General features: G+C 45.6%; 2 non-coding genes and 36 pseudogenes across 2 annotated transcripts; all 38 read right to left on the bottom strand.

Moving 5' to 3' along the window:
* Nucleotides 1–216: 216 nt before the first annotated feature.
* LOC148856944 (5S ribosomal RNA) lies at nucleotides 217–334 on the bottom strand (annotated as a pseudogene).
* Nucleotides 335–693: 359 nt separating this feature from the next.
* Nucleotides 694–812, bottom strand: LOC148856943 (5S ribosomal RNA; annotated as a pseudogene).
* Nucleotides 813–1,171: 359 nt separating this feature from the next.
* On the bottom strand, nucleotides 1,172–1,289 carry LOC148856942 (5S ribosomal RNA; annotated as a pseudogene).
* A 358-nt stretch (nucleotides 1,290–1,647) lies between these two features.
* Nucleotides 1,648–1,766, bottom strand: LOC148856941 (5S ribosomal RNA; annotated as a pseudogene).
* Nucleotides 1,767–2,125: 359 nt separating this feature from the next.
* Nucleotides 2,126–2,243, bottom strand: LOC148856940 (5S ribosomal RNA; annotated as a pseudogene).
* Nucleotides 2,244–2,602: 359 nt separating this feature from the next.
* Nucleotides 2,603–2,721, bottom strand: LOC148856939 (5S ribosomal RNA; annotated as a pseudogene).
* A 359-nt stretch (nucleotides 2,722–3,080) lies between these two features.
* Nucleotides 3,081–3,198, bottom strand: LOC148856938 (5S ribosomal RNA; annotated as a pseudogene).
* Nucleotides 3,199–3,557: 359 nt separating this feature from the next.
* LOC148856937 (5S ribosomal RNA) lies at nucleotides 3,558–3,676 on the bottom strand (annotated as a pseudogene).
* A 359-nt stretch (nucleotides 3,677–4,035) lies between these two features.
* On the bottom strand, nucleotides 4,036–4,153 carry LOC148856936 (5S ribosomal RNA; annotated as a pseudogene).
* Nucleotides 4,154–4,511: 358 nt separating this feature from the next.
* Nucleotides 4,512–4,630, bottom strand: LOC148856935 (5S ribosomal RNA; annotated as a pseudogene).
* Nucleotides 4,631–4,989: 359 nt separating this feature from the next.
* LOC148856934 (5S ribosomal RNA) lies at nucleotides 4,990–5,107 on the bottom strand (annotated as a pseudogene).
* Nucleotides 5,108–5,466: 359 nt separating this feature from the next.
* Nucleotides 5,467–5,585, bottom strand: LOC148856933 (5S ribosomal RNA; annotated as a pseudogene).
* A 359-nt stretch (nucleotides 5,586–5,944) lies between these two features.
* LOC148856932 (5S ribosomal RNA) lies at nucleotides 5,945–6,062 on the bottom strand (annotated as a pseudogene).
* Nucleotides 6,063–6,421: 359 nt separating this feature from the next.
* On the bottom strand, nucleotides 6,422–6,540 carry LOC148856931 (5S ribosomal RNA; annotated as a pseudogene).
* A 359-nt stretch (nucleotides 6,541–6,899) lies between these two features.
* LOC148856930 (5S ribosomal RNA) lies at nucleotides 6,900–7,017 on the bottom strand (annotated as a pseudogene).
* Nucleotides 7,018–7,376: 359 nt separating this feature from the next.
* On the bottom strand, nucleotides 7,377–7,495 carry LOC148856929 (5S ribosomal RNA; annotated as a pseudogene).
* A 359-nt stretch (nucleotides 7,496–7,854) lies between these two features.
* On the bottom strand, nucleotides 7,855–7,972 carry LOC148856928 (5S ribosomal RNA). Its single transcript, XR_016098247.1, has one exon. It is a non-coding gene; the product is annotated as a 5S ribosomal RNA (ribosomal RNA).
* Nucleotides 7,973–8,331: 359 nt separating this feature from the next.
* On the bottom strand, nucleotides 8,332–8,450 carry LOC148856927 (5S ribosomal RNA). Its single transcript, XR_016097903.1, has one exon. It is a non-coding gene; the product is annotated as a 5S ribosomal RNA (ribosomal RNA).
* A 359-nt stretch (nucleotides 8,451–8,809) lies between these two features.
* On the bottom strand, nucleotides 8,810–8,927 carry LOC148856926 (5S ribosomal RNA; annotated as a pseudogene).
* A 358-nt stretch (nucleotides 8,928–9,285) lies between these two features.
* On the bottom strand, nucleotides 9,286–9,404 carry LOC148856925 (5S ribosomal RNA; annotated as a pseudogene).
* Nucleotides 9,405–9,763: 359 nt separating this feature from the next.
* LOC148856924 (5S ribosomal RNA) lies at nucleotides 9,764–9,882 on the bottom strand (annotated as a pseudogene).
* A 359-nt stretch (nucleotides 9,883–10,241) lies between these two features.
* LOC148856923 (5S ribosomal RNA) lies at nucleotides 10,242–10,359 on the bottom strand (annotated as a pseudogene).
* Nucleotides 10,360–10,718: 359 nt separating this feature from the next.
* LOC148856922 (5S ribosomal RNA) lies at nucleotides 10,719–10,837 on the bottom strand (annotated as a pseudogene).
* A 359-nt stretch (nucleotides 10,838–11,196) lies between these two features.
* Nucleotides 11,197–11,314, bottom strand: LOC148856921 (5S ribosomal RNA; annotated as a pseudogene).
* Nucleotides 11,315–11,672: 358 nt separating this feature from the next.
* LOC148856920 (5S ribosomal RNA) lies at nucleotides 11,673–11,791 on the bottom strand (annotated as a pseudogene).
* A 359-nt stretch (nucleotides 11,792–12,150) lies between these two features.
* On the bottom strand, nucleotides 12,151–12,268 carry LOC148856919 (5S ribosomal RNA; annotated as a pseudogene).
* A 359-nt stretch (nucleotides 12,269–12,627) lies between these two features.
* Nucleotides 12,628–12,746, bottom strand: LOC148856918 (5S ribosomal RNA; annotated as a pseudogene).
* A 359-nt stretch (nucleotides 12,747–13,105) lies between these two features.
* LOC148856917 (5S ribosomal RNA) lies at nucleotides 13,106–13,223 on the bottom strand (annotated as a pseudogene).
* Nucleotides 13,224–13,581: 358 nt separating this feature from the next.
* On the bottom strand, nucleotides 13,582–13,700 carry LOC148856916 (5S ribosomal RNA; annotated as a pseudogene).
* A 359-nt stretch (nucleotides 13,701–14,059) lies between these two features.
* Nucleotides 14,060–14,178, bottom strand: LOC148856915 (5S ribosomal RNA; annotated as a pseudogene).
* Nucleotides 14,179–14,537: 359 nt separating this feature from the next.
* Nucleotides 14,538–14,655, bottom strand: LOC148856914 (5S ribosomal RNA; annotated as a pseudogene).
* A 359-nt stretch (nucleotides 14,656–15,014) lies between these two features.
* On the bottom strand, nucleotides 15,015–15,133 carry LOC148856913 (5S ribosomal RNA; annotated as a pseudogene).
* Nucleotides 15,134–15,492: 359 nt separating this feature from the next.
* On the bottom strand, nucleotides 15,493–15,610 carry LOC148856912 (5S ribosomal RNA; annotated as a pseudogene).
* A 358-nt stretch (nucleotides 15,611–15,968) lies between these two features.
* LOC148856911 (5S ribosomal RNA) lies at nucleotides 15,969–16,087 on the bottom strand (annotated as a pseudogene).
* Nucleotides 16,088–16,446: 359 nt separating this feature from the next.
* On the bottom strand, nucleotides 16,447–16,564 carry LOC148856910 (5S ribosomal RNA; annotated as a pseudogene).
* A 359-nt stretch (nucleotides 16,565–16,923) lies between these two features.
* LOC148856909 (5S ribosomal RNA) lies at nucleotides 16,924–17,042 on the bottom strand (annotated as a pseudogene).
* A 359-nt stretch (nucleotides 17,043–17,401) lies between these two features.
* On the bottom strand, nucleotides 17,402–17,519 carry LOC148856908 (5S ribosomal RNA; annotated as a pseudogene).
* Nucleotides 17,520–17,878: 359 nt separating this feature from the next.
* LOC148856907 (5S ribosomal RNA) lies at nucleotides 17,879–17,997 on the bottom strand (annotated as a pseudogene).
* Between the last annotated feature and the right edge of the window lie 209 nt (nucleotides 17,998–18,206).

The following is an 18,206-nucleotide window of genomic DNA, read 5'->3' as shown; positions in this document are numbered from 1 at the left end:
TTGTAGATCTGCCGCAGCCCCGGATAGATGCAATAATATCGCGGGGCCCACAATGCACGACGAATGCCAAAAGCCCGGTTTTGCACCGTTCCCATTCAGTAATGACGATCGTGCCGCAAATGGTCCGAGTATCCGGCGCGTTGTTTCTAGTTGTATCGCCGAAACGACATATGGAATTTGCAAATAGTATATCAAAAATAAAATATTAATAAAATTGGGGTGCAACACGGGGACTTCCTACGAGGTCACCAATCTTAGTACTTCTCTCGCCAAGAACGCTTAACTTCGAAGTTCAAATGGGATCCGATGCATTAGTGCTGGTATGATCGCACACATTTTCTTCCTGCATGCTTAAATCTTTATGCACTCACTACTTTGCTCCCCTCCATTAATTCTTTCAGACTTGAAAAAACGGTGTATTCAACTTTCCTCCCTTGGTACCCGTGCACAAGCTCCCACGTGAGCGGAGTTATTCATTTCCAGATCTGCCGCAGCCCCGGATAGATGCAATACTATCGCGGGGCCCACAATGCACGACGAACACCCAAAGCCCGGTTTTGCACCGTTCCCATTCAATAATGACGATCGAACCGCAAATGCTCCGAGTATCTGGCGCGTTGTTTCCAGTTGTCTCGCCGAAAAGACATATGGAATTTGCAAATAGTATATCAAAAATAAAATATTAATAAAATTGGGGTGCAACACAAGGACTTCCTAGGAGTTCACCAATCCTAGTACTACTCTCGCCCAAGCACGCTTAACTTCGGAGTTCTGATGGGATCTGGTGTATTAGTGCTGGTATGATCGCACCCGATTGCTTATTGCACGCTTAAATCTTTATGCACTCACTATCTTGCTCCCCTCCATTAATTCATTCAGACTTGAAAAAACGGTGTATGCAACTTTCCTCCCTTGGTACCCGTGCACAAGCTTCCACGTGACCGGAGTTATTCCTTTGTAGATCTGCCGTAGCCCCGGATAGATGCAAAAATATCGCGGGCCCCACAATGCACGACGAATGCCAAAAGCCCGGTTTTGCACCGTTCCCATTCAGTAATGACGATCGTGCCGCAAATGGTCCGAGTATCCGGCGCGTTGTTTCTAGTTGTATCGCCGACACGACATATGGAATTTGCAAATAGTATATCAAAAATAAAATATTAATAAAATTGGGGTGCAACACGAGGACTTCCTAGGAGGTCACCAATCTTAGTACTTCTCTCGCCAAGAACGCTTAACTTCGAAGTTCAAATGGGATCCGATGCATTAGTGCTGGTATGATCGCACCCATTTTCTTCCTGCATGCTTAAATCTTTATGCACTCACTACTTTGCTCCCCTCCATTAATTCATTCAGACTTGAAAAAATGGTGTATGCAACTTTCCTCCCTTGGTACACGTGCACAAGCTCCCACGTGAGCGGAGTTATTCATTTCCAGATCTGCCGCAGCCCCGGATAGATGCAATACTATCACGGGGCCCACAAGCACGACGAACACCCAAAGCCCGGTTTTGCACCGTTCCCATTCAATAATGACGATCGAACCGCAAATGCTCCGAGTATCCGGCGCGTTGTTTCCAGTTTTCTCGCCGAAACAACAAATGGAATTTGCAAATAGTATATCAAAAATAAAATATTAATAAAATTGGGGTGCAACACGATGACGTCCTAGGAGTTCACCAATCCTAGTACTACTCTCGTCCAAGCACGCTTAACTTCGGCGTTCTGATGGGATCTGGTGTATTAGTGCTGGTATGATCGCACCCGATTGCTTCTTGCTCGCTTAAATCTTTATGCACTCTCTATCTTGCTCCCCTCCATTAATTCATTCAGACTTGAAAAAACGGTGTATGCAACTTTCCTCCATTGGTACCCATGCACAAGCTCCCACGTGAGCAGAGTTATTCATTTCCAGATCTGCCGCAGCCCCGGATAGATGCAATAGTATCGCGGGGCCCACAATGCACGACGAACACCCAAAGCCTGGTTTTGCACCGTTCCCATTCAGTAATGACGATCGAACCGCAAATGGTCCAAGTATCCAGCGTGTTGTTTCTAGTTGTTTCGTCGAAACGACATATGGAATTTGCAAATAGTATATCAAAAATAAAATATTAATAAAATTGGGGTGCAACACGAGGACTTCCTAGGAGGTCACCAATCTTAGTACTTCTCTCGCCAAGAACGCTTAACTTCGAAGTTCAAATGGGATCCGATGCATTAGTGCTGGTATGATCGCACCCATTTTCTTCCTGCTTGCTTAAATCTTTATGCACTCACTATTTTGCTCCCCTCCATTAATTCTTTCAGACTTGAAAAAACGGTGTATGCAACTTTCCTCCCTTGGTACCCGTGCACAAGCTCCCACGTGAGCGGAGTTATTCATTTCCAGATCTGCCGCAGCCCCGGATAGATGCAATAATATCGTGGGGCCCACAATGCACGACGAACACCCAAAGCCCGGTTTTGCACCGTTCCCATTCAGTAATGACGATCGAACCGCAAATGCTCCGAGTATCCGGCGCGTTGTTTCCAGTTGTCTCGCCGAAACGACATATGGAATTTGCAAATAGTATATCAAAAATAAAATATTAATATAATTGGGGTGCAACACGAGGACTTCCCAGGAGGTCACCCATCCTAGTACTACTCTTGCCCAAGCATGCTTAAATTCGGAGTTCTGATGGGATCCGGTGCATTAGTGCTGGTTTGATCGCACCCGTTTGCTTTTTGCTCGCTTAAATCCTTATGCAGTCACTATCTTGTTTCCCTCGATTAATTATTTCAGACTTGAAAAAACGGTGTATGCAACTTTCCTCCCTTGGTAACCGTGCACAAGTTTCCACGTGAGCGGAGTTATTCCTTTGTAGATCTGCCGCAGCCCCGGATAGATGCAATAATATCGCGGGGCCCACAATGCACGACGAATGCCAAAAGCCCGGTTTTGCACCGTTCCCATTTTGTAATGACGATCGTGCCGCAAATGGTCCGAGTATCCGGCGCGTTGTTTCTAGTTGTATCGCCGAAACGACATATGGAATTTGCAAATAGTATATCAAAAATAAAATATTAATAAAATTGGGGTGCAACACGGGGACTTCCTACGAGGTCACCAATCTTAGTACTTCTCTCGCCAAGAACGCTTAACTTCGAAGTTCAAATGGGATCCGATGCATTAGTGCTGGTATGATCGCACACATTTTCTTCCTGCATGCTTAAATCTTTATGCACTCACTACTTTGCTCCCCTCCATTAATTCTTTCAGACTTGAAAAAACGGTGTATTCAACTTTCCTCCCTTGGTACCCGTGCACAAGCTCCCACGTGAGCGGAGTTATTCATTTACAGATCTGCCGCAGCCCCGGATAGATGCAATACTATCGCAGGGCCCACAATGCACGACGAACACCCAAAGCCCGGTTTTGCACCGTTCCCATTCAATAATGACGATCGAACCGCAAATGCTCCGAGTATCTGGCGCGTTGTTTCCAGTTGTCTCGCCGAAAAGACATATGGAATTTGAAAATAGTATATCAAAAATAAAATATTAATAAAATTGGGGTGCAACACAAGGACTTCCTAGGAGTTCACCAATCCTAGTACTACTCTCGCCCAAGCACGCTTAACTTCGGAGTTCTGATGGGATCTGGTGTATAAGTGCTGGTATGATCGCACCCGATTGCTTATTGCTCGCTTAAATCTTTATGCACTCACTATCTTGCTCCCCTCCATTAATTCATTCAGACTTGAAAAAACGGTGTATGCAACTTTCCTCCCTTGGTACCCGTGCACAAGCTTCCACGTGACCGGAGTTATTCCTTTGTAGATCTGCCGTAGCCCCGGATAGATGCAATAATATCGCGGGGCCCACAATGCACGACGAATGCCAAAAGCCCGGTTTTGCACCGTTCCCATTCAGTAATGACGATCGTGCCGCAAATGGTCCGAGTATCCGGCGCGTTGTTTCTAGTTGTATCGCCGACACGACATATGGAATTTGCAAATAGTATATCAAAAATAAAATATTAATAAAATTGGGGTGCAACACGAGGACTTCCTAGGAGGTCACCAATCTTAGTACTTCTCTCGCCAAGAACGCTTAACTTCGAAGTTCAAATGGGATCCGATGCATTAGTGCTGGTATGATCGCACCCATTTTCTTCCTGCATGCTTAAATCTTTATGCACTCACTACTTTGCTCCCCTCCATTAATTCATTCAGACTTGAAAAAATGGTGTATGCAACTTTCCTCCCTTGGTACACGTGCACAAGCTCCCACGTGAGCGGAGTTATTCATTTCCAGATCTGCCGCAGCCCCGGATAGATGCAATACTATCGCGGGGCCCACAAGCACGACGAACACCCAAAGCCCGGTTTTGCACCATTCCCATTCAATAATGACGATCGAACCGCAAATGCTCCGAGTATCCGGCGCGTTGTTTCCAGTTGTCTCGCCGAAACAACAAATGGAATTTGCAAATAGTATATCAAAAATAAAATATTAATAAAATTGGGGTGCAACACGATGACGTCCTAGGAGTTCACCAATCCTAGTACTACTCTCGTCCAAGCACGCTTAACTTCGGAGTTCTGATGGGATCTGGTGTATTAGTGCTGGTATGATCGCACCCGATTGCTTCTTGCTCGCTTAAATCTTTATGCACTCTCTATCTTGCTCCCCTCCATTAATTCATTCAGACTTGAAAAAACGGTGTATGCAACTTTCCTCCATTGGTACCCATGCACAAGCTCCCACGTGAGCAGAGTTATTCATTTCCAGATCTGCCGCAGCCCCGGATAGATGCAATAGTATCGCGGGGCCCACAATGCACGACGAACACCCAAAGCCTGGTTTTGCACCGTTCCCATTCAATAATGACGATCGAACCGCAAATGGTCCAAGTATCCAGCGCGTTGTTTCCAGTTGTTTCGTCGAAACGACATATTGAATTTGCAAATAGTATATCAAAAATAAAATATTAATAAAATTGGTGTGCAACACGAGGACTTCCTAGGAGGTCACCAATCTTAGTACTTCTCTCGCCAAGAACGCTTAACTTCGAAGTTCAAATGGGATCCGATGCATTAGTGCTGGTATGATCGCACCCATTTTCTTCCTGCATGCTTAAATCTTTATGCACTCACTATTTTGCTCCCCTCCATTAATTCTTTCAGACTTGAAAAAACGGTGTATGCAACTTTCCTCCCTTGGTACCCGTGCACAAGCTCCCACGTGAGCGGAGTTATTCATTTCCAGATCTGCCGCAGCCCCGGATAGATGCAATACTATCGTGGGGCCCACAATGCACGACGAACACCCAAAGCCCGGTTTTGCACCGTTCCCATTCAATAATGACGATCGAACCGCAAATGCTCCGAGTATCCGGCGCGTTGTTTCCAGTTGTCTCGCCGAAACGACATATGGAATTTGCAAATAGTATATCAAAAATAAAATATTAATAAAATTGGGGTGCAACACGAGGACTTCCTAGGAGTTCACCAATCCTATTACTACTCTCGCCCAAGCACGCTTAACTTCGGAGTTCTGATGGGATCTGGTGTATTAGTGCTGGTATGATCGCACCCGATTGCTTATTGCTCGCTTAAATCTTTATGCACTCACTATCTTGCTCCCCTCCATTAATTCATTCAGACTTGAAAAAACGGTGTATGCAACTTTCCTCCCTTGGTACCCGTGCACAAGCTTCCACGTGACCGGAGTTATTCCTTTGTAGATCTGCCGTAGCCCCGGATAGATGCAATAATATCGCGGGGCCCACAATGCACGACGAATGCCAAAAGCCCGGTTTTGCACCGTTCCCATTCAGTAATGACGATCGTGCTGCAAATGCTCCGAGTATCCGGCGTGTTGTTACTAGTTGTATCGCCGAAACGACATATGGAACTTGCAAATAGTATATCAAAAATAAAATATTAATAAAATTGGGGTGCAACACGAGGACTTCTATGAGGTCACCAATCCTAGTACTACTCTCGCCCAAGCACGCTTAACTTCGGAGTTCTGATGGGATCCGGTGTATTAGTGCTGGTATGATCGCACCTGTTTGCTTCTTGCTCGCTTAAATCTTTATGCACTAACTATCTTGCTACCCTCCATTAATTCTTTCAGACTTGAAAAAATGGTGTATGCAACTTTCCTCCCTTGGTAACCGTGCACAAGCTCCCACGTGAGCGGAGTTATTCCTTTCCAGATCTGCCGCAGCCCCGGATAGATGCAATAATATCGCGGGGCCCACAATGAACGACGAATGACAAAAGCCCGATTTTGCACCGTTCCCATTCAGTAATGACGATCGTGCCGCAAATGGTCCGAGTATCCTGCGTGTTGTTTCCAGTTGTCTCGCCGAAACGACATATGGAATTTGCAAATAGTATATCAAAAATAAAATATTAATATAATTGGGGTGCAACACGAGGACTTTCCAGGAGGTCACCCATCCTAGTACTACTCTTGCCCAAGCATGCTTAAATTCGGAGTTCTGATGGGATCCGGTGCATTAGTGCTGGTATGATCGCACCCGTTTGCTTTTTGCTCGCTTAAATCCTTATGCAGTCACTATCTTGTTCCCCTCGATTAATTATTTCAGACTTGAAAAAACGGTGTATGCAACTTTCCTCCCTTGGTAAACGTGCACAAGTTTCCACGTGAGCGGAGTTATTCCTTTGTAGATCTGCCGCAGCCCCGGATAGATGCAATAATATCGCGGGGCCCACAATGCACGACGAATGCCAAAAGCCCGGTTTTGTACCGTTCCCATTCAGTAATGACGATCGTGCCCCAAATGGTCTGAGTATCCGGCGCGTTGTTTCTAGTTGTATCGCCGAAACGACATATGGAATTTGCAAATAGTATATCAAAAATAAAATATTAATAAAATTGGGGTGCAACACGAGGACTTCCTAGGAGGTCACCAATCTTAGTACTTCTCTCGCCAAGAACGCTTAACTTCGAAGTTCAAATGGGATCCGATGCATTAGTGCTGGTATGATCGCACCCATTTTCTTCCTGCATGCTTAAATCTTTATGCACTCACTACTTTGCTCCCCTCCATTAATTCTTTCAGACTTGAAAAAACGGTGTATTCAACTTTCCTCCCTTGGTACCCGTGCACAAGCTCCCACGTGAGCGGAGTTATTCATTTCCAGATCTGCCGCAGCCCCGGATAGATGCAATACTATCGCGGGGCCCACAATGCACGACGAACACCCAAAGCCCAGTTTTGCACCGTTCCCATTCAATAATGACGATCGAACCGCAAATGCTCCGAGTATCCGGCGCGTTGTTTCCAGTTGTCTCGCCGAAAAGACATATGGAATTTGCAAATAGTATATCAAAAATAAAATATTAATAAAATTGGGGTGCAACACGAGGACTTCCTAGGAGTTCACCAATCCTATTACTACTCTCGCCCAAGCACGCTTAACTTCGGAGTTCTGATGGGATCTGGTGTATTAGTGCTGGTATGATCGCACCCGATTGCTTATTGCTCGCTTAAATCTTTATGCACTCACTATCTTGCTCCCCTCCATTAATTCATTCAGACTTGAAAAAACGGTGTATGCAACTTTCCTCCCTTGGTACCCGTGCACAAGCTTCCACGTGACCGGAGTTATTCCTTTGTAGATCTGCCGTAGCCCCGGATAGATGCAATAATATCGCGGGGCCCACAATGCACGACGAATGCCAAAAGCCCGGTTTTGCACCGTTCCCATTCAGTAATGACGATCGTGCAGCAAATGGTCCGAGTATCCGGCGTGTTGTTACTAGTTGTATCGCCGAAACGACATATGGAACTTGCAAATAGTATATCAAAAATAAAATATTAATAAAATTGGGGTGCAACACGAGGACTTCTACGAGGTCACCAATCCTAGTACTACTCTCGCCCAAGCACGCTTAACTTCGGAGTTCTGATGGGATCCGGTGTACTAGTGCTGGTATGATCGCACCCATTTTCTTCTTGCTCGCTTAAATCTTTGTGCACTCACTATCTTGCTGCCCTCCATTAATTCTTTCAGACTTGAAAAAATGGTGTATGCAACTTTCCTCCCATTGTAACCATGCACAAGCTCCCACGTGAGCGGAGTTCTTCCTTTCCAGATCTGCCGCAGCCCCGGATAGATGCAATAATATCGCGGGGCCCACAATGCACGACGAATGCTAAAAGCCCGGTTTTGCACCGTTCCCATTTAGAAATGACGATCATGCCGCAAATGGTCCGAGTATCCGGCGCGTTGTTTCCAGTTGTCTCGCTGAAACGACATATGGAATTTGCAAATAGTATATCAAAAATAAAATATTAATAAAATTGGGGTGCAACACGAGGACTTCCCAGGAGGTCACCCATCCTAGTACTACTCTTGCCCAAGCATGCTTAAATTCGGAGTTCTGATGGGATCCGGTGCATTAGTGCTGGTATGATCGCACCCGTTTGCTTTTTGCTCGCTTAAATCCTTATGCACTCACTATCTTGTTCCCCTCGATTAATTTTTTCAGACTTGAAAAAACGGTGTATGCAACTTTCCTCCCTTGGTAACCGTGCACAAGTTTCCACGTGAGCGGAGTTATTCCTTTGTAGATCTGCCGCAGCCCCGGATAGATGCAATAATATCGCGGGGCCCACAATGCACGACGAATGCCAAAAGCCCGGTTTTGCACCGTTCCCATTCAGTAATGACGATCGTGCCGCAAATGGTCCGAGTATCCAGCGCGTTGTTTCTAGTTGTATCGCCGAAACGACATATGGAATTTGCAAATAGTATATCAAAAATAAAATATTAATAAAATTGGGGTGCAACACGAGGACTTCCTAGGAGGTCACCAATCTTAGTACTTCTCTCGCCAAGAACGCTTAACTTCGAAGTTCAAATGGGATCCGATGCATTAGTGCTGGTTCGATCGCACCCATTTTCTTCCTGCATGCTTAAATCTTTATGCACTCACTACTTTGCTCCCCTCCATTAATTCATTCAGACTTGAAAAAATGGTGTATGCAACTTTCCTCCCTTGGTACACGTGCACAAGCTCCCACGTGAGCGGAGTTATTCATTTCCAGATCTGCCGCAGCCCCGGATAGATGCAATACTATCGCGGGGCCCACAAGCACGACGAACACCCAAAGCCCGGTTTTGCACCATTCCCATTCAATAATGACGATCGAACCGCAAATGCTCCGAGTATCCGGCGCGTTGTTTCCAGTTGTCTCGCCGAAACAACAAATGGAATTTGCAAATAGTATATCAAAAATAAAATATTAATAAAATTGGGGTGCAACACGAGGACGTCCTAGGAGTTCACCAATCCTAGTACTACTCTCGTCCAAGCACGCTTAACTTCGGAGTTCTGATGGGATCTGGTGTATTAGTGCTGGTATGATCGCACCTGTTTGCTTCTTGCTCGCTTAAATCTTTATGCACTCACTATCTTGCTCCCCTCCATTAATTCTTTCAGACTTGAAAAAATGGTGTATGCAACTTTCCTCCCTTGGTAACCGTGCACAAGCTCCCACGTGAGCGGAGTTATTCCTTTCCAGATCTGCCGCAGCCCCGGATAGATGCAATAATATCGTGGGGCCCACAATGAACGACGAATGCCAAAAGCCCGATTTTGCACCGTTCCCATTCAGTAATGACGATCGTGCCGCAAATGGTCCGAGTATCCGGCGCGTTGTTTCCAGTTGTCTCGCCGAAACGACATATGGAATTTGCAAATAGTATATCAAAAATAAAATATTAATATAATTGGGGTGCAACACGAGGACTTCCCAGGAGGTCACCCATCCTAGTACTACTCTTGCCCAAGCATGCTTAAATTCGGAGTTCTGATGGGATCCGGTGCATTAGTGCTGTTTTGATCGCACCCGTTTGCTTTTTGCTCGCTTAAATCCTTATGCAGTCACTATCTTGTTCCCCTCGATTAATTATTTCAGACTTGAAAAAACGGTGTATGCAACTTTCCTCCCTTGGTAACCGTGCACAAGTTTCCACGTGAGCGGAGTTATTCCTTTGTAGATCTGCCGCAGCCCCGGATAGATGCAATAATATCGCGGGGCCCACAATGCACGACGAATGCCAAAAGCCCGGTTTTGCACCGTTCCCATTCAGTAATGACGATCGTGCCGCAAATGGTCCGAGTATCCGGCGCGTTGTTTCTAGTTGTATCGCCGAAACGACATATGGAATTTGCAAATAGTATATCAAAAATAAAATATTAATAAAATTGGGGTGCAACACGGGGACTTCCTACGAGGTCACCAATCTTAGTACTTCTCTCGCCAAGAACGCTTAACTTCGAAGTTCAAATGGGATCCGATGCATTAGTGCTGGTATGATCGCACACATTTTCTTCCTGCATGCTTAAATCTTTATGCACTCACTACTTTGCTCCCCTCCATTAATTCTTTCAGACTTGAAAAAACGGTGTATTCAACTTTCCTCCCTTGGTACCCGTGCACAAGCTCCCACGTGAGCGGAGTTATTCATTTCCAGATCTGCCGCCGCCCCGGATAGATGCAATACTATCGCGGGGCCCACAATGCACGACGAACACCCAAAGCCCGGTTTTGCACCGTTCCCATTCAATAATGACGATCGAACCGCAAATGCTCCGAGTATCTGGCGCGTTGTTTCCAGTTGTCTCGCCGAAAAGACATATGGAATTTGCAAATAGTATATCAAAAATAAAATATTAATAAAATTGGGGTGCAACACAAGGACTTCCTAGGAGTTCACCAATCCTAGTACTACTCTCGCCCAAGCACGCTTAACTTCGGAGTTCTGATGGGATCTGGTGTATTAGTGCTGGTATGATCGCACCCGATTGCTTATTGCTCGCTTAAATCTTTATGCACTCACTATCTTGCTCCCCTCCATTAATTCATTCAGACTTGAAAAAACGGTGTATGCAACTTTCCTCCCTTGGTACCCGTGCACAAGCTTCCACGTGACCGGAGTTATTCCTTTGTAGATCTGCCGTAGCCCCGGATAGATGCAAAAATATCGCGGGGCCCACAATGCACGACGAATGCCAAAAGCCCGGTTTTGCACCGTTCCCATTCAGTAATGACGATCGTGCCGCAAATGGTCCGAGTATCCGGCGCGTTGTTTCTAGTTGTATCGCCGACACGACATATGGAATTTGCAAATAGTATATCAAAAATAAAATATTAATAAAATTGGGGTGCAACACGAGGACTTCCTAGGAGGTCACCAATCTTAGTACTTCTCTCGCCAAGAACGCTTAACTTCGAAGTTCAAATGGGATCCGATGCATTAGTGCTGGTATGATCGCACCCATTTTCTTCCTGCATGCTTAAATCTTTATGCACTCACTACTTTGCTCCCCTCCATTAATTCATTCAGACTTGAAAAAATGGTGTATGCAACTTTCCTCCCTTGGTACACGTGCACAAGCTCCCACGTGAGCGGAGTTATTCATTTCCAGATCTGCCGCAGCCCCGGATAGATGCAATACTATCGCGGGGCCCACAAGCACGACGAACACCCAAAGCCCGGTTTTGCACCATTCCCATTCAATAATGACGATCGAACCGCAAATGCTCCGAGTATCCGGCGCGTTGTTTCCAGTTTTCTCGCCGAAACAACAAATGGAATTTGCAAATAGTATATCAAAAATAAAATATTAATAAAATTGGGGTGCAACACGATGACGTCCTAGGAGTTCACCAATCCTAGTACTACTCTCGTCCAAGCACGCTTAACTTCGGAGTTCTGATGGGATCTGGTGTATTAGTGCTGGTATGATCGCACCCGATTGCTTCTTGCTCGCTTAAATCTTTATGCACTCTCTATCTTGCTCCCCTCCATTAATTCATTCAGACTTGAAAAAACGGTGTATGCAACTTTCCTCCATTGGTACCCATGCACAAGCTCCCACGTGAGCAGAGTTATTCATTTCCAGATCTGCCGCAGCCCCGGATAGATGCAATAGTATCGCGGGGCCCACAATGCACGACGAACACCCAAAGCCTGGTTTTGCACCGTTCCCATTCAATAATGACGATCGAACCGCAAATGGTCCAAGTATCCAGCGCGTTGTTTCCAGTTGTTTCGTCGAAACGACATATGGAATTTGCAAATAGTATATCAAAAATAAAATATTAATAAAATTGGTGTGCAACACGAGGACTTCCTAGGAGGTCACCAATCTTAGTACTTCTCTCGCCAAGAACGCTTAACTTCGAAGTTCAAATGGGATCCGATGCATTAGTGCTGGTATGATCGCACCCATTTTCTTCCTGCATGCTTAAATCTTTATGCACTCACTATTTTGCTCCCCTCCATTAATTCTTTCAGACTTGAAAAAACGGTGTATGCAACTTTCCTCCCTTGGTACCCGTGCACAAGCTCCCACGTGAGCGGAGTTATTCATTTCCAGATCTGCCGCAGCCCCGGATAGATGCAATACTATCATGGGGCCCACAATGCACGACGAACACCCAAAGCCCGGTTTTGCACCGTTCCCATTCAATAATGACGATCGAACCGCAAATGCTCCGAGTATCCGGCGCGTTGTTTCCAGTTGTCTCGCCGAAACGACATATGGAATTTGCAAATAGTATATCAAAAATAAAATATTAATATAATTGGGGTGCAACACGAGGACTTCCCAGGAGGTCACCCATCCTAGTACTACTCTTGCCCAAGCATGCTTAAATTCGGAGTTCTGATGGGATCCGGTGCATTAGTGCTGGTTTGATCGCACCCGTTTGCTTTTTGCTCGCTTAAATCCTTATGCAGTCACTATCTTGTTCCCCTCGATTAATTATTTCAGACTTGAAAAAACGGTGTATGCAACTTTCCTCCCTTGGTAACCGTGCACAAGTTTCCACGTGAGCGGAGTTATTCCTTTGTAGATCTGCCGCAGCCCCGGATAGATGCAATAATATCGCGGGGCCCACAATGCACGACGAATGCCAAAAGCCCGGTTTTGCACCGTTCCCATTCAGTAATGACGATCGTGCCGCAAATGGTCCGAGTATCCGGCGCGTTGTTTCTAGTTGTATCGCCGAAACGACATATGGAATTTGCAAATAGTATATCAAAAATAAAATATTAATAAAATTGGGGTGCAACACGGGGACTTCCTACGAGGTCACCAATCTTAGTACTTCTCTCGCCAAGAACGCTTAACTTCGAAGTTCAAATGGGATCCGATGCATTAGTGCTGGTATGATCGCACACATTTTCTTCCTGCATGCTTAAATCTTTATGCACTCACTACTTTGCTCCCCTCCATTAATTCTTTCAGACTTGAAAAAACGGTGTATTCAACTTTCCTCCCTTGGTACCCGTGCACAAGCTCCCACGTGAGCGGAGTTATTCATTTCCAGATCTGCCGCAGCCCCGGATAGATGCAATACTATCGCGGGGCCCACAAGCACGACGAACACCCAAAGCCCGGTTTTGCACCATTCCCATTCAATAATGACGATCGAACCGCAAATGCTCCGAGTATCCGGCGCGTTGTTTCCAGTTGTCTCGCCGAAACAACAAATGGAATTTGCAAATAGTATATCAAAAATAAAATATTAATAAAATTGGGGTGCAACACGAGGACGTCCTAGGAGTTCACCAATCCTAGTACTACTCTCGTCCAAGCACGCTTAACTTCGGAGTTCTGATGGGATCTGGTGTATTAGTGCTGGTATGATCGCACCTGTTTGCTTCTTGCTCGCTTAAATCTTTATGCACTCACTATCTTGCTCCCCTCCATTAATTCTTTCAGACTTGAAAAAATGGTGTATGCAACTTTCCTCCCTTGGTAACCGTGCACAAGCTCCCACGTGAGCGGAGTTATTCCTTTCCAGATCTGCCGCAGCCCCGGATAGATGCAATAATATCGTGGGGCCCACAATGAACGACGAATGCGAAAAGCCCGATTTTGCACCGTTCCCATTCAGTAATGACGATCGTGCCGCAAATGGTCCGAGTATCCGGCGCGTTGTTTCCAGTTGTCTCGCCGAAACGACATATGGAATTTGCAAATAGTATATCAAAAATAAAATATTAATATAATTGGGGTGCAACACGAGGACTTCCCAGGAGGTCACCCATCCTAGTACTACTCTTGCCCAAGCATGCTTAAATTCGGAGTTCTGATGGGATCCGGTGCATTAGTGCTGTTTTGATCGCACCCGTTTGCTTTTTGCTCGCTTAAATCCTTATGCAGTCACTATCTTGTTCCCCTCGATTAATTATTTCAGACTTGAAAAAACGGTGTATGCAACTTTCCTCCCTTGGTAACCGTGCACAAGTTTCCACGTGAGCGGAGTTATTCCTTTGTAGATCTGCCGCAGCCCCGGATAGATGCAATAATATCGCGGGGCCCACAATGCACGACGAATGCCAAAAGCCCGGTTTTGCACCGTTCCCATTCAGTAATGACGATCGTGCCGCAAATGGTCCGAGTATCCGGCGCGTTGTTTCTAGTTGTATCGCCGAAACGACATATGGAATTTGCAAATAGTATATCAAAAATAAAATATTAATAAAATTGGGGTGCAACACGGGGACTTCCTAGGAGGTCACCAATCTTAGTACTTCTCTCGCCAAGAACGCTTAACTTCGAAGTTCAAATGGGATCCGATGCATTAGTGCTGGTATGATCGCACACATTTTCTTCCTGCATGCTTAAATCTTTATGCACTCACTACTTTGCTCCCCTCCATTAATTCTTTCAGACTTGAAAAAACGGTGTATTCAACTTTCCTCCCTTGGTACCCGTGCACAAGCTCCCACGTGAGCGGAGTTATTCATTTCCAGATCTGCCGCAGCCCCGGATAGATGCAATACTATCGCGGGGCCCACAATGCACGACGAACACCCAAAGCCCGGTTTTGCACCGTTCCCATTCAATAATGACGATCGAACCGCAAATGCTCCGAGTATCTGGCGCGTTGTTTCCAGTTGTCTCGCCGAAAAGACATATGGAATTTGCAAATAGTATATCAAAAATAAAATATTAATAAAATTGGGGTGCAACACAAGGACTTCCTAGGAGTTCACCAATCCTAGTACTACTCTCGCCCAAGCACGCTTAACTTCGGAGTTCTGATGGGATCTGGTGTATTAGTGCTGGTATGATCGCACCCGATTGCTTATTGCTCGCTTAAATCTTTATGCACTCACTATCTTGCTCCCCTCCATTAATTCATTCAGACTTGAAAAAACGGTGTATGCAACTTTCCTCCCTTGGTACCCGTGCACAAGCTTCCACGTGACCGGAGTTATTCCTTTGTAGATCTGCCGTAGCCCCGGATAGATGCAATAATATCGCGGGGCCCACAATGCACGACGAATGCCAAAAGCCCGGTTTTGCACCGTTCCCATTCAGTAATGACGATCGTGCCGCAAATGGTCCGAGTATCCGGCGCGTTGTTTCTAGTTGTATCGCCGACACGACATATGGAATTTGCAAATAGTATATCAAAAATAAAATATTAATAAAATTGGGGTGCAACACGAGGACTTCCTAGGAGGTCACCAATCTTAGTACTTCTCTCGCCAAGAACGCTTAACTTCGAAGTTCAAATGGGATCCGATGCATTAGTGCTGGTATGATCGCACCCATTTTCTTCCTGCATGCTTAAATCTTTATGCACTCACTACTTTGCTCCCCTCCATTAATTCTTTCAGACTTGAAAAAATGGTGTATGCAACTTTCCTCCCTTGGTACACGTGCACAAGCTCCCACGTGAGCGGAGTTATTCATTTCCAGATCTGCCGCAGCCCCGGATAGATGCAATACTATCGCGGGGCCCACAAGCACGACGAACACCCAAAGCCCGGTTTTGCACCGTTCCCATTCAATAATGACGATCGAACCGCAAATGCTCCGAGTATCCGGCGCGTTGTTTCCAGTTTTCTCGCCGAAACAACATATGGAATTTGCAAATAGTATATCAAAAATAAAATATTAATAAAATTGGGGTGCAACACGATGACGTCCTAGGAGTTCACCAATCCTAGTACTACTCTCGTCCAAGCACGCTTAACTTCGGAGTTCTGATGGGATCTGGTGTATTAGTGCTGGTATGATCGCACCCGATTGCTTCTTGCTCGCTTAAATCTTTATGCACTCTCTATCTTGCTCCCCTCCATTAATTCATTCAGACTTGAAAAAACGGTGTATGCAACTTTCCTCCATTGGTACCCATGCACAAGCTCCCACGTGAGCAGAGTTATTCATTTCCAGATCTGCCGCAGCCCCGGATAGATGCAATAGTATCGCGGGGCCCACAATGCACGACGAACACCCAAAGCCTGGTTTTGCACCGTTCCCATTCAATAATGACGATCGAACCGCAAATGGTCCGAGTATCCAGCGCGTTGTTTCCAGTTGTTTCGTCGAAACGACATATGGAATTTGCAAATAGTATATCAAAAATAAAATATTAATAAAATTGGTGTGCAACACGAGGACTTCCTAGGAGGTCACCAATCTTAGTACTTCTCTCGCCAAAAACGCTTAACTTCGAAGTTCAAATGGGATCCGATGCATTAGTGCTGGTATGATCGCACCCATTTTCTTCTTGCATGCTTAAATCTTTATGCACTCACTATTTTGCTCCCCTCCATTAATTCTTTCAGACTTGAAAAAACGGTGTATGCAACTTTCCTCCCTTGGTACCCGTGCACAAGCTCCCACGTGAGCGGAGTTATTCATTTCCAGATCTGCCGCAGCCCCGGATAGATGCAATACTATCATGGGGCCCACAATGCACGACGAACACCCAAAGCCCGGTTTTGCACCGTTCCCATTCAGTAATGACGATCGAACCGCAAATGCTCCGAGTATCCGGCGCGTTGTTTCCAGTTGTCTCGCCGAAACGACATATGGAATTTGCAAATAGTATATCAAAAATAAAATATTAATATAATTGGGGTGCAACACGAGGACTTCCCAGGAGGTCACCCATCCTAGTACTACTCTTGCCCAAGCATGCTTAAATTCGGAGTTCTGATGGGATCCGGTGCATTAGTGCTGTTTTGATCGCACCCGTTTGCTTTTTGCTCGCTTAAATCCTTATGCAGTCACTATCTTGTTCCCCTCGATTAATTATTTCAGACTTGAAAAAACGGTGTATGCAACTTTCCTCCCTTGGTAACCGTGCACAAGTTTCCACGTGAGCGGAGTTATTCCTTTGTAGATCTGCCGCAGCCCCGGATAGATGCAATAATATCGCGGGGCCCACAATGCACGACGAATGCCAAAAGCCCGGTTTTGCACCGTTCCCATTCAGTAATGACGATCGTGCCGCAAATGGTCCGAGTATCCGGCGCGTTGTTTCTAGTTGTATCGCCGAAACGACATATGGAATTTGCAAATAGTATATCAAAAATAAAATATTAATAAAATTGGGGTGCAACACGGGGACTTCCTACGAGGTCACCAATCTTAGTACTTCTCTCGCCAAGAACGCTTAACTTCGGAGTTCAAATGGGATCCGATGCATTAGTGCTGGTATGATCGCACACATTTTCTTCTTGCACGCTTAAATCTTTATGCACTCACTACTTTGCTCCCCTCCATTAATTCTTTCAGACTTGAAAAAACGGTGTATGCAACTTTCCTCCCTTGGTACCCGTGCACAAGCTCCCACGTGAGCGGAGTTATTCATTTCCAGATCTGCCGCAGCCCCGGATAGATGCAATACTATCGCGGGGCCCACAATGCACGACGAACACCCAAAGCCCGGTTTTGCACCGTTCCCATTCAGTAATGACGATCGAACCGCAAATGCTCCGAGTATCTGGCGCGTTGTTTCCAGTTGTCTCGCCGAAAAGACATATGGAATTTGCAAATAGTATATCAAAAATAAAATATTAATAAAATTGGGGTGCAACACAAGGACTTCCTAGGAGTTCACCAATCCTAGTACTACTCTCGCCCAAGCACGCTTAACTTCGGAGTTCTGATGGGATCTGGTGTATTAGTGCTGGTATGATCGCACCCGATTGCTTTTTGCTCGCTTAAATCTTTATGCACTCACTATCTTGCTCCCCTCCATTAATTATTTCAGACTTGAAAAAACGGTGTATGCAACTTTCCTCCCTTGGTACCCGTGCACAAGCTTCCACGTGAGCGGAGTTATTCCTTTGTAGATCTGCCGTAGCCCCGGATAGATGCAAAAATATCGCGGGGCCCACAATGCACGACGAATG

This window comes from Nelumbo lutea, chromosome 4 (genome assembly GCF_056320005.1).
Source record: "Nelumbo lutea isolate HS-2025 chromosome 4, American lotus-T2T, whole genome shotgun sequence".
NCBI classification, from domain to species: Eukaryota; Viridiplantae; Streptophyta; class Magnoliopsida; order Proteales; family Nelumbonaceae; genus Nelumbo; species Nelumbo lutea.
The sequence above is the reverse complement of the archived record's forward strand: the minus strand, read 5'-3'. Positions and strand labels throughout refer to the sequence as shown.